General features: G+C 38.4%; 2 pseudogenes across 1 annotated transcript; one reads left to right on the forward strand and one right to left on the reverse strand.

Annotated features, from left to right (window-relative positions):
• Positions 1-5,752: 5,752 nt before the first annotated feature.
• On the forward strand, positions 5,753-7,015 carry LOC147242698 (uncharacterized; annotated as a pseudogene).
• A 1,357-nt stretch (positions 7,016-8,372) lies between these two features.
• On the reverse strand, positions 8,373-13,813 carry LOC147242699 (uncharacterized; annotated as a pseudogene). The gene is made up of 3 exons (XR_015110688.1): positions 12,376-13,813; positions 11,234-11,349; positions 8,373-11,057 (listed from the first exon to the last, which is right to left on the reverse strand). The product of XR_015110688.1 is annotated as an uncharacterized LOC147242699 (transcript).
• Between the last annotated feature and the right edge of the window lie 377 nt (positions 13,814-14,190).

Here is a 14,190-nt window from a genome sequence, read left to right on the forward strand (position 1 = left end):
GTGGCGTAATGTTAACAAGCTAACCCACATTTAGCTGTAGATATTGGCTAGGTAAGCAATTTCACAAGAATACATCTAAAATAAAGATCATACGAATGTATAATGCAAATGCAATCATTCAAAATTTTCTAGGTACAAGAAACACAATGTAATTGTCCATTAGCATCTTAGCACAGCATTGTAAAGATGCATCCCGTTTTTTTCTATTTTTGTAAAATTATTATATTTGCTGATATTTTGTACATTCTACCCAAACAATATGAGGTATATAGCGTTTGAAAAGACAGTAAAGTATTTGGCCCCCTTTAAATTTTGATCTGTGTTAGAGCTAAGGTCTGATAAAATTACTGTAATACTGCTTAAATTCTTTAATCACAGGGTATTTTGAATGAATGTGCTTTGTATGTGTGTTATTCCTGCTTGAATCGGTTTGGTCAGCAGAGGGCGCTCTAAGCTTCACACTAGACTGGGTATCGGTAGCTGGCGCTAGTAGAGGAGAAGTCAGTAGAGATGAGCGAGGTCAAGTGTGCACTTGAGAAGAGAACCTGTGACCGTAAACTGTATTCTTATATTCCATACAGGTAAGCTGACAATAACCCTTGTGATAAGCAGTTGTATATTTTGGTAGAGCTTCAGTTCAGAACCGTGACATTGAGCGACTAAATCGGGCTGTGTTTATAGACGTGTGTGTGTATGTGTGTGTGCGGGGATCCGACCGCAGGGCATCTGAAATGACGGGCGCCATTAGCAACATTGCCACGGGTAAATATGAAGCTAATAAGCCGTGTGTGAGCTAAAATGAGTGAAAGCTAATGTCCGTAGATGCGTGTGGTTGAATATGAGCGTGAGACGAAACTGTGTAAGAGACGACGAATCGAGTGAGTATGTTGTATGTCTCTGGTGAATTTAGCATTAACGTGCTCATGCTAATCGTCGATACTTGTTGCTAATATGCTACGGCCAGGCCGGAGTTACGTCCCATCAGCTAACATTAACAAAGCATGTCAGGGTAATTAATGAGTGTTATACCAGACTGTATGCTTATGGTTGTAGTACTATTTCTGTGGAAGAAGAGTGAAAATATTATAAGACATGTGGTTTAAAATGCAGTTAATTAGTTAAATAAAGTAAGTTCATAGACATAACTCATAGAGGTTAAAAAGAGCAAACACAGTGGTAATGGTGAATATACAGAGGTATTGTGTCAGCGTTTTAATGACAGTTAATTTTATGTATCACCTGTTAACCCTGTGAAAGTAACAGCCATGTATTTGAGTACGTAACATTGTTTCTGATGTATTTGATTCTCAATGTATGTTCTATTGTGTATTGTTTGTAGTTTGAAATGAGGATGTGTTGCAGTACAGGTGATATGAGTGATATGAGTAGAGAAGAAGTCAGTACGAGATGAGCGAGGTCAAGTGTGCACTTGAGAAGAGAACCTGTGACCGTAAACTGTATTCTTATATTCCATACAGGAATAAAGTATGATGCACAAAGAGTGAAAGTGCCTTCATTCTGATAAGTGTAACAAATACATTACTTTACATTAGGATGAAGATATTTTAAGAGTAAAAACTGTAAAAAAAAAACCAATAGCGGATTGTACAATGAACAGCCAAAATGTGGACCTCAACAGCATTCCTGAAAAAAATGGATTGGCATAGTTGGGTGTGTCATGGAGCATAACCTAAAACAGACACATGTAGATCTACCTGTAATTCACAAACCTATATGTATGATATATTGATGAAAATGATGAGTGAAAAAATATTTTGTGAGGCCTCTAAAAATATTATGGTAAAATCTGTCACCCCCACCACCCTTGTTTTAATGATAAACAGGTTTTACAGAGCAAGGGACAAATTACAGATTCATCAACCACATAAGCACAATAATTAACATAATGTGACATGTTTTTCCATCATTCCGTCTGCACACATGCTCACCAAGAAGAGACTTCATGCAATGAATTTCCTGTGACAAAGAATATTTCCTGTAAATGCCCTTTTAACCTCCAGCTCAAAAGGGAAAATGTATTTAAATATGAATTATATTACTAAATTTATATTTCAACATCATATTGTTGGACAAAATACAATATGATTTCAAATCTATTAAATGAGAAGGAAACCATTCATACTAAACTGAGGTGAAGCAACATTTTTGAACAACATACAAATAATTCCATCAAATCAATCAAATGAAAAAGACACATTCACTCTAAGCTAAGTTAAAAGAGCATCTCAATGTAGTCCTGTTCACTCAAGAATTTGTGCACCATGTGGTTCACATCAAGAATACTAACATTGCTAATTTTCTTTTCATTCTATCATTGAAATAAAAGGTTTGATTGGAGCTGAAGTTAATTCAAATGCTGACCTACCTGAAACTCATTCATTATGCACCATCATAAAAACTCAAATTGAGTATTTTTTTCAGAGCAGGAACTTATGATATAACTGTTCTTATTTTATTGGCAAAGCTGTGGATGAATCTAGGTCCATTTGACCCAGAGAACCTGCTCAAGCCTTGGTCAAGGTCCAGTTGATTTTTGGCAGCCCCACAGGGCCCATAAAGTCTGGCTGACATATTCCTAGCCCCAGCAGTGTCAATTTCTGATTCCTGACTGGAAGACGAATGCACAGACTTTTTTTTCCTCCTCTCTTTTTGAGCAGGTGCTGAAGACCTGAAGGTAAACAACATACAGAAGGGCAGTAGGGTCAGAGAAGTGTGTGGACTTAGCCTCTCCCCACAGACTGAAGCTGTCAGTGTCTGGATCTGCTCTGACTGGAGCACTATGATGCCAAGCTGACATCACAACTAGCGTTGGAGCAAGGAGAGGGAGGCTTCCCCCTTAGTTTTGGCATGCAGACCCTGCCTGACTGGGCACATGTTTTGGATGCCCTTGCAGCCAAAGGTTGAAAGCAACTTCCATCATGCTAAATATCTATCCTCATATAAAAATATCCTGTAGCTTAACATTTATGGACAAGGATGCTAACAGGCTGATGGTGAGACTCATTATGGGGACAACTAGAAAAACTTGTATCATCAATTTCATCTGTGGGTCTGCAGGTGGCTCCCATTTTGAAAACTGCTGTGGAAACATCCAGAGCTGAAATAAAAGGCCTTTGACACATACTGTTCTATCACAAGTCACTACAAATGTCAGCATTTCTGCAATACTTTAAAAGACATGAATGTTGATTTGAGTTGTTGTACAGCATCTTCCTCTCTGGAACACTTTCAACAGAATATAAATTACAAGAATGTTTTCAGAACGTATTCCTATTAACATCACACGTACACAATATGTTTTTCGACAAAAATCAAATCAAGGGCCGCATAGTGTTGCAGTGGTTAGCACTGTCGCCTCACAGCAAGAAGGTTCTGGATTAGAGCCGTGGCTCGATCATGTGTGTGTAGAGTTTGCATGTTCTGTTGCCCTGTGTCAACATGGGTTCTCAAGGGGTAATCCTGCTTCCTCCCACAGTCCAAAGACATGGAATCCAGTCGTGTCAGTGATCTCCAGTCAAGTCACAGAAATTCTGAGTTGACAGAACATTTAATGCTAACATTCTGAAATGATCTCACTTATTGACTAGCAAAGGAATCCAGTCGTGACAGTGATCTCCAGTCAAGTCACAGAAATTCCGAGTTGACAGAACATTTAATGCTAACATTCTGAAATGATCTCACTTATTGACTAGAAAAGGAATCCAGTCATGTCAGTGATCTCCTGTCAAGTCACAGAAATTCCGAGTTGACAGAACATTAAATGCTACATTAACCCTTTCACCCTTGGCTCCTACTATCATTGAACTACTTCCAGCGTCAAATATTTTCAAAGAGACATGGCACAATGAAATAACCTGTCTTGGGTAACTAATGACTCTCACTCTTTTAATAATCACTGAGAGGCTATGGGAATAAGTATGGTTATGATAAACCAATGAAATGTTACCCATTTCTTGACAGAATTCAATTTACCTGTGCAGTTGTTCAGCAAAATAGGATAAATACCACCACAAAAACAGTCTCTGATTTTCAAGGGTGTATGAAATGAAATTTCAGGTATCTCACATTTCAGAACATAAAACACTGTAAGAAATAATAATAAAGCCTAAAAAGAAAGAAGAGAACAAGGTATTTGTGGTCTTTCGCCTTTAGTCATCTGTAGGAACCTCACTCGGCATCCCTGGCACAGGCACCCCCGCGGCACATCATCTACGAATAGCAGGAGAGCCCCCACTCTGCACACAGCAGACCACACTCAGGAACCTGCAACGCATCCGCTGAACCTCCTTCCTACCGCAGTCCCCCTCTCGTCCAGCAGGTGAAGGACAATCAGGCCAGCGCCTCCCCTCTGACGACGGCATGGTTGCTAGGCTAGTTAGCTGATCAGGCGAGCGAGGCTACTTAGCTTGCCTCGAAGTTGTAAAAACAAAATACAAACAAGTTTTCAAACTCACACTCACGGCAGTAAAGACTCATTGCTTCTCACGTAAAAGCGCGCTGGCTTAGCACTGTCTTTCGTTCCACATAGAAGAATAAAAAACTTTTTTTTTTTTACTGAAATTACCATTTGAAGGACCGCTCTGCCTCGCGACATGAAACGTGTCCATCCACTTGTGCCTGACAGTCCTCTTTTCCGCACTACACTGAAAAAACAAATCAGGTCAACAGGAAGTCAATACCCTCGCAGGTTATGACCACTTGAAAGCCAATGTAATTATTATCATACTTCTGGGGGCGACAACAAGCCTTAAAATGTATTAGAAAGTATGCATAATGAAAGGAGAAATAATCATGTTTAACATTTAACATCTTAATGGACAAACATTTGAATAACACAAATTAACATCACCTCAGTACCAGTTATGCATCTATAGACCTGCAATGTTTCACCATGAAAATGAGAAATGATCTCCTTCAATTACTCCCTCAAAAATGCAATTCCTTCAGGTAACAGGTATTCTGAGTTGAAAGAACTGCAAATCCTAAAATTTTAAAATGATCCCATTTATTAACGAGCAAAGTAAAGGAATCTAGTCCTGTTAGTGATCTCCTGTAAAATCACAGATATTCTTAGTTGAAAGAACAGTAAATGCAAACATTTGGAAAATATCTCATTTGTTGACTAGCAAAGAAAAGGAATCCAGTCATGTCAGTGATCTCCTGTCAAATCACTAAAATTCCAAGTTGACAGAAAATTTAATGCTAACATTCTGAAAATGATCTCACTTATTGACTAGAAAAGGAATCCAGTCATGTCAGTGATCTCCTGTCAAGTCCCTGAAATTCCGAGTTGACAGAACATTAAATGCTAAATTGTGAAAATGATCTCACTTATTGACTAGAAAAGGAATCCAGTAATGTCAGTGATCTCCAGTCAAGTCACTTAAATTCCGAGTTGACAGAACATTAAATGCTAAATTCTGAAATGATCTCACTTATTGACTAGCAAAGGAATCCAGTCATGTCAGTGATCTCCTGTCAAGTCACAGAAATTCCAAGTTGACAGAACATTAAATGCTAAATTCTGAAATGATCTCACTTATTGACGAGCAAAGGAATCCAGTCATGTCAGTGATCTCCTGTCAAGTCACTGAAATTCTGAGATGACAGAACATTAAATGCTACATTAACCCTTTCACCCTCGGCTCCCACTATCATTGAACTACTTCCAGCGTCAAATATTTTCAGAGACATGGCACAATGAAATAACCTGTCTTGGGTAACTAATGACTCTCACTCTTTTAATAATCACTGAGAGGCTATGGGAATAAGTATGGTTATGATAAACCAATGAAATGTTTACGGAAGCGTATTGTATTCACTTGGCAACAAAAAAAACTTCGGTTTTTCTGAGTAATTTATTTTTTATCCTGTTTTTCGGGGTAATTATTTCTGTTTTTCTGAGTAATTTATTTTTTCTAGCTTTGTTTTTAGTGGTAATTATTTCTGTTTTTCTGAGTAACTTATTTTTTTGGTTTGTTTTTTGGAGTAATTTTTTTCCTGAGTAATTTATTTCTACCGTTTGTTTTTTGGGCTATTTTTTTCTGATTTCCTGAGTTTTTTTCCCCTGCTTTTGGAGAAATAGACACATTCATTCCTTTATCACGAGCTTAATTTAATGAAGCAAAAATGAGCGGCTTGTTTAGTTTAATCGAGTTTTACTTTGATCTGGGTTTAAGACATTGGGAAATAGTCCTGTCTTTAAGTCATATAGATGGTATTACTATTAGTTTGTCGACTTTACGGAGGCACATGAGAACTTTGGGGCTGTTCAGAAGGAAAGGCTATTCAAATCTCCTAGACATAGCAATGTTTGTCCAGGATCAGTTGGACAGATATGGCATGCTGCACGGATACAAGATGATGCATTTGAAATGCATTCAAGCTGGCTACGTGGTGACTCAAGAGACTATCAGGAGACTGCTGAAAGTGTTGGATCCGCACGGTGTACAGCTGAGACACCGAAATCGACTTCGGCGGCGTATGTACCGGAATCCAGGCCCAAACTTTCTGTGGCATGTTGACTTGATGATAAACTTAAACCGTACGGGATCTGCATCAATGGTGCAATAGATGGGTTTTCAAGAATGGTGATATGGCTACACGCCTACTCTACAAACAGTGATCCCAAAATAATTGCGCAATACTTCATCGATGAGGTGTCAGCAAGGAATGGAACTGCTACCCGAATTCGTTCGGACCTCGGGACCGAGAACTGTTACATTGAACAAATGCAGATGTTCTTGAGACACGATCATCTGGACAACTTCTCGCAAAGATGTTATTTGTATGGATCGAGCAATCACAACCAAAGAATAGAGAACTGGTGGGGCTTTTCAAGGAGGCAACACGCACAGTTCTGGATGAACCTGTTCCAAGATTTAAAAGACTCAGACTCCTTTTCTGGTGACTTTTTGGACAAAAGTCTCATTCAGTTCACATGTCTTGGAATTATAGAGGTAAGAACTGCAATATGTTTATGATGGGTTTTCCCATAGTGTTGTCAGAATAATGTTAGAATAATACTGTGACAGCTGCTTAATGGTTAAAGTATACAATGTTTTACTTCACAAAAAGCAGTAGTATCTCTCTGTGTAAGGGGTTAGTGTTGTACTAATATCACAGCCTACTGATATTAATGGAAAAAGAGCTCACTCTATGTAGACTTTATTCAAAACCTTACTAAAGTAAAACATAATTGTTATCAGCAGTTTATATTCAAAGGAAAGTAAAATGCAATAAAAGGTTCCTTGTCAATGTTTTGATGTTTTTAATTGTATTATACAGTTAAAATTACTGATGTTTAAGTTGGAGCTGATTATATACTATACTACTGGCTAAGCTTAAAGATCATAATATCTACTGCAGTTGGTATAGCAAATGTGTGAACTGATTTGCTCACTTTCTATTTTTATTTATCTTTAGAAAGAACTGCAGGAAGTTGTTCACATGTGGAACACTCACAGAATTCGTCCATGCAAAAATGCTGTGTCTCCAGGTGGGCGTCCAGTGATAATGTACACCATACCCCAACTTTTTGGTGCCAGAGAATACCTGAAAGAGGTATCCCAACAAAAGATTGAAGCCTGCAAAGAGGAATGCCTTCAGAGAGGTCCTTATCCCTGTGATGATACAGTGTTTGACATTTGCTGCCTTGCCATGGCAGAAAACAATCTTCATCCACCTACCTCTCCAGAGGAAGCCATTGAGCTTTACATGTTCTTAGGTGCTTACATACGAGCTCAAATATGAAAGAAGAAAATCTTTGGACCATGAATTTCACTGTAAAGTGTATTGTGCTTAAACAGCAAGAACTGTTAACTCTTTACTAATGGACCTTTCCCATTTGTGCGTTGTTTATCCTTTTTCTATTCAGTATGGAAAAATTACACATCAAAATAAGTGCTGGCAGTTCAATAGCTGCACATGAAATATCACATCACGTTACATGTTGTGAAAAAAGGAAAATCTTGGGTGTATTATTTAATAGAGCAGCCAACAAAAAGGACAGCCATTATCAATTATAAATCAAACAGGTTATAACTTGTCCTCAATAGTGTGTATGCTAAATTTCAAATAGACACTATCTATTAATACTATGCAGTGAAACCTTTTTTCTTTTGATATTTAGTTCTTGTATAAGGTAGCTTTTTGGAAATATACCTTCCGGTTTTTTATTCCTTCTCCCATGAAGTTACTTTATGTCATTTTCAGCCAATTACAAAATTTGGTAAATATGTGTGTATCTAAAATTTGTTGGTGATTATCATGTCATCTCTCAAACATGTAAACAGATCAGATCAACTATTCTTATGTATATGAATGAAATGTCACTCTAAATGTGTGGTGTAATGCAGTCATTAAACTTTCAGCAAATGAGGCATATGGTTGTCTTTTATTGTGGCATGCATTTTTCTTGAATTTAGACACATTTGATAACTTTAACATTTTACAATACAAGTAGCCTATAACAAAAGGGACATACTCAAGAACAGGACTCCTGACTGACTCAACCATAGAGACACAATCTGTTTGAAGAAAGTTATGCCAAAAAAACAAACAAAAAAACCTCAAATTACCCTTTAACAACAGATTCATAAACACTGTAAGCCTTAACATCTGACATGAGGTAGAGAATTCTATTATGCTTTAACAGTGAAAATATAATGAAAGTATTTCTAATGTCCAAACATTCTTATCTTAGACTGATAACCAAAGTGTCTTAAATCAAAGTAAATTGTTGATTGCTTCTTGATATGATAGAAAGAAAATATCCAAAATAAAAAATCAATTTTTGCTTTTCACACAGCACCTGAGCTAGCTAGAGCAAATTCCCCTTACATGCGATGATAACTAACAGTGTCTTAAAACAAAGCAAGTTATTGTTTCTGGATATAACAAAATTAAAATCTTGAAATGTCATAAAATCATTTTGCACCCATCGCACAGCACCTGAGCTAATCACATTTTCTCCTTACATGCTCTATCCCACATTCACACAGTCTAAACCTACATTGCTGGCACAGATGGGGATGAGAAAAATGTCTATGTGGTCATAAGTCACATAACAATTCTTACGCAATGTCCATTGCAAAGGTGTTGCTGGACAGTATAACCTCCATTTCAGCTCGAAGCTCGGGGTAGCTGTTGTAAGTTGATGGCAGCTCCACAGTTGGGCCACAAGTGTGGGCAATTGGTCGCCGTGCAAGACCTTCCAAAGAGGTGACTTGAATTTCTTTCACACAGATGACATCAGACCCAGTCAGAAATCTCATCAGCTTCCTGAGACCTATTTCATCCAACCCCCTTATGTACTGATGGAAAAATCTCAAGACTTTGGTTCTCTGCGGAACTAGCAGGAGAAGCTGTTATCATCTTAATCACCTTTCGTGTTGTTGGTTTGATGTCCTCATACAGTTTTTTCATATCCTCTACACTGGGGAAAATCTTCCTGAGTATTGGTCCTGCAACCTCCGCAATATTATCCAGAGCATATTTTGGGTGCTGGATCATTTGCTTGTGGGCAACCTGTACAAGCACGGCTCTCAAATTGTCTTGTGTTGGTACTGTTCTTACTCCCATGCGATCCATAAGATCGAGAAGCTCTTCCTTGTCATCACCGTCAACAGCCTCTTGCAAAGCAGTAGACAAGAGATCACGCTCAGACTAAGATACATCATCAGGGAGTCAAACAGTAAATCAGGTGAAACAGAGTGTTCACCAAATATGACTGCTGCTACAAAGGCCTGTGCCAGCCGAAATGGAAAATACCCATGTTCCTTCAGTCCCTTGGCTAATATCCTGCCAACAGACCTCCATTCCTCCTCTTGCCATTTTGGGGAGAGTGATGGCACCCTCACATCTGCACCTTCTGCAGCACAGTCTAGGAACTCTGTCCAGAAGGCAGCATAAACATCCCTGGACACACCATCAGCATCTGCCCCCATTTCATCAATGAAGCTGTATTTCACAGAGTATGTCATCATTGCTTCATCCTTAAATTGAGCAATCAGTTCATCTAAGAGAGTAACTCTGTGAAGTTTCACAGTCACATGCAAAAGTTCACTGGCAGGACTTGGTGGTCTAGCAGAAGCTGTCTCAGCATCAATAGGAGTTGAGGTGTAGGTGGGGGTGTTTATTGGTTCCTCTTCTACTGCAAGTATTGGCTCATATATGCATGTGTCATCAAGAGCACCTAAAAACGGCCCTCCTGTCAATGGACCAAAAATGACTTCTGATGTATTACACAAAGAAGTAAGGTCAATAATCTGAACAGCTGCAGGAGAGACAACAGCTGACATTGTGGCGGTGCTTTGCTCTTCATCTTCGACTGAGTCTATTTGATTTTCACCGTTATGTCCTTTCCGCGTCAGCTGCTCGACTTTTTCCATCATGTGTTTATCTTGTTCAGATTTTGTGCTTTCATGTTGCTCATCTGTCTGTATATCTGTTTCTTCCTCTGGGTCTTCACTGGTCAGAGTCTCTGTGAACAAATAAAATCTTAACAACCCCACTTTGTGTGTCTCGTAGAAGTCTCCCACACTAACATCCTCATGAACTTGTGCTTCCTGAAAGTCAACTATATCATGACTGAACTCTTCCCACTTTCCCATTGTTGAATTTCCATTAGGGAAAAACAGTTTTTTAGCTTGTGACAAAATCTCAGTTTTAGTGTCCTTCTTGTTAATATCAAGAACTCTGGTTCCTCCACCACCGCGTTTTCTGACTTGTTTGTTGTCATGTATCCATCCTAATTCTATTTTTCTGGTTGTCTTCCAGGCTCTCTTATTACTTTTTAGATGCATATTGGTTGGTTGCACTGTATTCTCCCCCTCAAAACCTTGCTCGTTGTCTTTGTTGCTCATCGTGCCCATTTTTTTTTTAAATTTTTTAAATAAGGATAGTCTTTTTGTATCATCTCCACCTCTTCTCCTTTTTTCCATACAGAAACGCCGTGTGGCAATCCTGTCACCATAGGCTGGAATGTAAGAAGCCATGGTAGCATCATCTATTTCTCCAATTACTGAACTGTCAATCTGCAATAAAAACAAATGTATACATCAGACATGATACTGGTTAAACTATGTTATCTTCAAGACTATTTACTTCTGTGCCAAATTCCAGGACAACCAATTATAAGTGCCTAATGCAGATGATAACACAAGGGACAGGATGACACATTGCAAAAACAGCTTTTGTAGCTGTGACTTACATGATCCTGCTGCATTTTCAGAATACACTCCTCGGGAACACCTCTGTTGTGAAGAAATATCCACAGACCATCATCTTGTGGGAGGCCTGGAGTTGAGGATGTAGCCATTGCTGGCACTGCAGAAATTAAGGGAAAATGCATAATCTATATAAACTGCCAAAACCAATATTGCCAAATTATATGAAAGCATAAAATAATTTTGTTTAAAATGGATGTTTCATGTATTGACTGCTGACCTATAAATTCTCTCCTTTGAAAGCTGACCTGTCATTGAAGATTTAAATATACTCACTCAAATTACCACCATAACTGTTTTGAGTAGTGTCCTTTTATGATGAAAGCCGAATAATAAAATTACTCTGATAGTATAGAAGACTAAACTCAGCAGCTCATAGTGGGCTTTCATTAGTAGTATTATTGTTGTGACTACTATGATACTATTCAAATAGTCAATAAAATCCAGATTGGGTCTTTGCAACATAGGGTATTAGTAAATTGTTGTACTTAACCAGTAACCAAATGCAACAAATGTACATTTTACATTCAACACATAGGCCTATTACATATAATTATGTGCATTGACGTTTCATGCAGGATTCTTCCTCACTATGTTTCAGGGATGCATGCATGTATTAAATACATAGGAAACAGCAAATGAGATGGACCCCATATATTACTTATTTATTTCTTCCTTTCTTTCTATACATTCACTGTTTACCCTGCACTTGCGAAAAACATTTGGATGTACGCGTAAACTCAGCAACTCACAACGCTCGTCATGGTGCGTCAATTAGTGACTAGTCTACCGCAACGTTCCGTTTGTTTACATGTTTATGTGCCGCATGTTCAGCAACTTCTATGTTATAATAATCATGTTACGTCTCTATAAGTTATAATATTAACGTATAACCTAACGTCATGACGAACGGCTCGTTCTACTTTTGCCATGTCAATATACGGAAAGAAAGACGAGTAACAACAATGTCCAGCATGATGGAAACTGTTAGCTTACTTCTACTGACAACTGAAATGGTGCCCATCGTTCGTCTGTTCCTTACCTGCTACATTAAGCAGTAGGCTTAAAATAGAAGGATACACTCTAAAACATAACAAAAAGTATCATGCCCTGTGTGTAGCCTTACCTTTTATTGACCCGGTACAGTAGAAAGTGGGGCATGTATATGCAGAGTCGCCATAGATCGACGGAAGTCACTTGCAGGTTGGCGGTTCTCGCGGGATCGTATCTCAGTACAAAAAAAAAATTACTCCGAAAAACAGGGAGAAAAAAATTTGCACGAAAAACAGAAAAAGTTACTCCGAAAAACAGGCGAAAACATTACCGCGAAAAACAGAAAGAAATACTCCGAAAAACAAGGGGGGAAAATTACCACAAAAAACAGAAAAAAAATACTCCGAAAAACAAGGCACAAAAAAATTACCACAAAAAACAGAAAAAATTACTCCGAAAAACAGGAGGTTTTTTTTTTTTGCCAAGTGAATGCAATACGCTTCCGTAAATGTTACCCATTTCTTGACAGAATTCAATTTACCTGTGCAGTTGTTCAGCAAAAAAGGATAAATACCACCACAAACACAGTCTCTTATTTTCAATGGTGTATTCAATGAAATTTCAGGTATCTCACATTTCAGAACATAAAACACTGTAAGAAATAATAATAAAGCCTAAAAAGAAACAAGAGAACAAGGTATTTGTAGTCTTTTGCCTTTAGTCATCTGTAGGAACCTCACTCGGCAGCCCTGGCACAGGCACCCCCGCGGCACATCATCGACGAATAGCAGGAGAGCCCCCACTCTGCACCCAGCAGACCACACTCAGGAACCTGCAACGCATCCGCTGAACCTCCTTCCTACCGCAGTCCCCCTCTCGTCCAGCAGGTGAAGGACAATCAGGCCAGCGCCTGCCCTCTGATGACGGCATGGTTGCTAGGCTAGTTAGCTGATCAGGCGAGCGAGGCTGCTTAGCTTGCCTCGAAGTTGTAAAAACAAAATACAAACAAGTTTTCAAACTAACACTCACGGCAGTAAAGACTCATTGCTTCTCACGTAAAAGCGCGCTGGCTTAGCACTGTGTTTCGTTCCACATAGAAGAATAAAAAGACCGCTCTGCCTCGCGACATGAAACGTGTCAATCCACTTGTGCCTGACAGTCCTCTTTTCCGCACTATGCTGGAAAAACAAATCAGGTCAACAGGAAGTCAATACCCTCGCAGGTTATGACCACTTGAAAGCCAACGTAATTATTATCATACTTCTGGGGGTGACAACATGCCTTAAAATGTATTAGAAAGTATGCATTATGAAAGGAAAAATAATCATGTTTAACATTTAACATCTTAATGGACAAACGTTTGAATAACACAAATTAACATCACCTCAGTACCAGTTATAGATCTATAGACCTGCAATGTTTCACCATGAAAATGAGAAATGATCTCCTTCATTTACTCCCTCAAAAATGCAATTCCTTCAGGTCAGTGGTATTCTGAGTTGAAAGAACTGTAAATGCTAAAATTCTAAAATGATCCCATTTATTAACAAGCAAAGTAAAGGAATCCAGTCCTGTTAGTGATCTCCTGTAAAATCACAGATATTCTTAGTTGAAAGAACTGTAAATGCAAACATTCGGAAAATGATCTCATTTATTGACAAGCAAAGAAAAGGAATCCAGTCATGTCAGTGATCTCCAGTCATGTCACAGAAATTCCGAGTTGACAGAACATTAAATGCTAACATTCTGAAATGATCTCACTTATTGACTAGAAAAGGAATCCAGTCGTGTCAGTGATCTCCTGTCAAGTCAAAGAAATTCTGAGTTGACAGAACATTAAATGCTAAATTCTGAAATGATCTCACTTATTGACTAGCAAAGAAATCCAGTCATGTCAGTTCGATATTCATATTATAATAAGTGAGATATTTTCAGAATGTTAGCATTT

Source organism: Aulostomus chinensis, chromosome 20 (assembly GCF_037954235.1).
Source record: "Aulostomus chinensis isolate RoL2024-O1b breed Wild chromosome 20, RoL_Achi_v1.0, whole genome shotgun sequence".
Taxonomy (NCBI): Eukaryota; Metazoa; Chordata; class Actinopteri; order Syngnathiformes; family Aulostomidae; genus Aulostomus; species Aulostomus chinensis.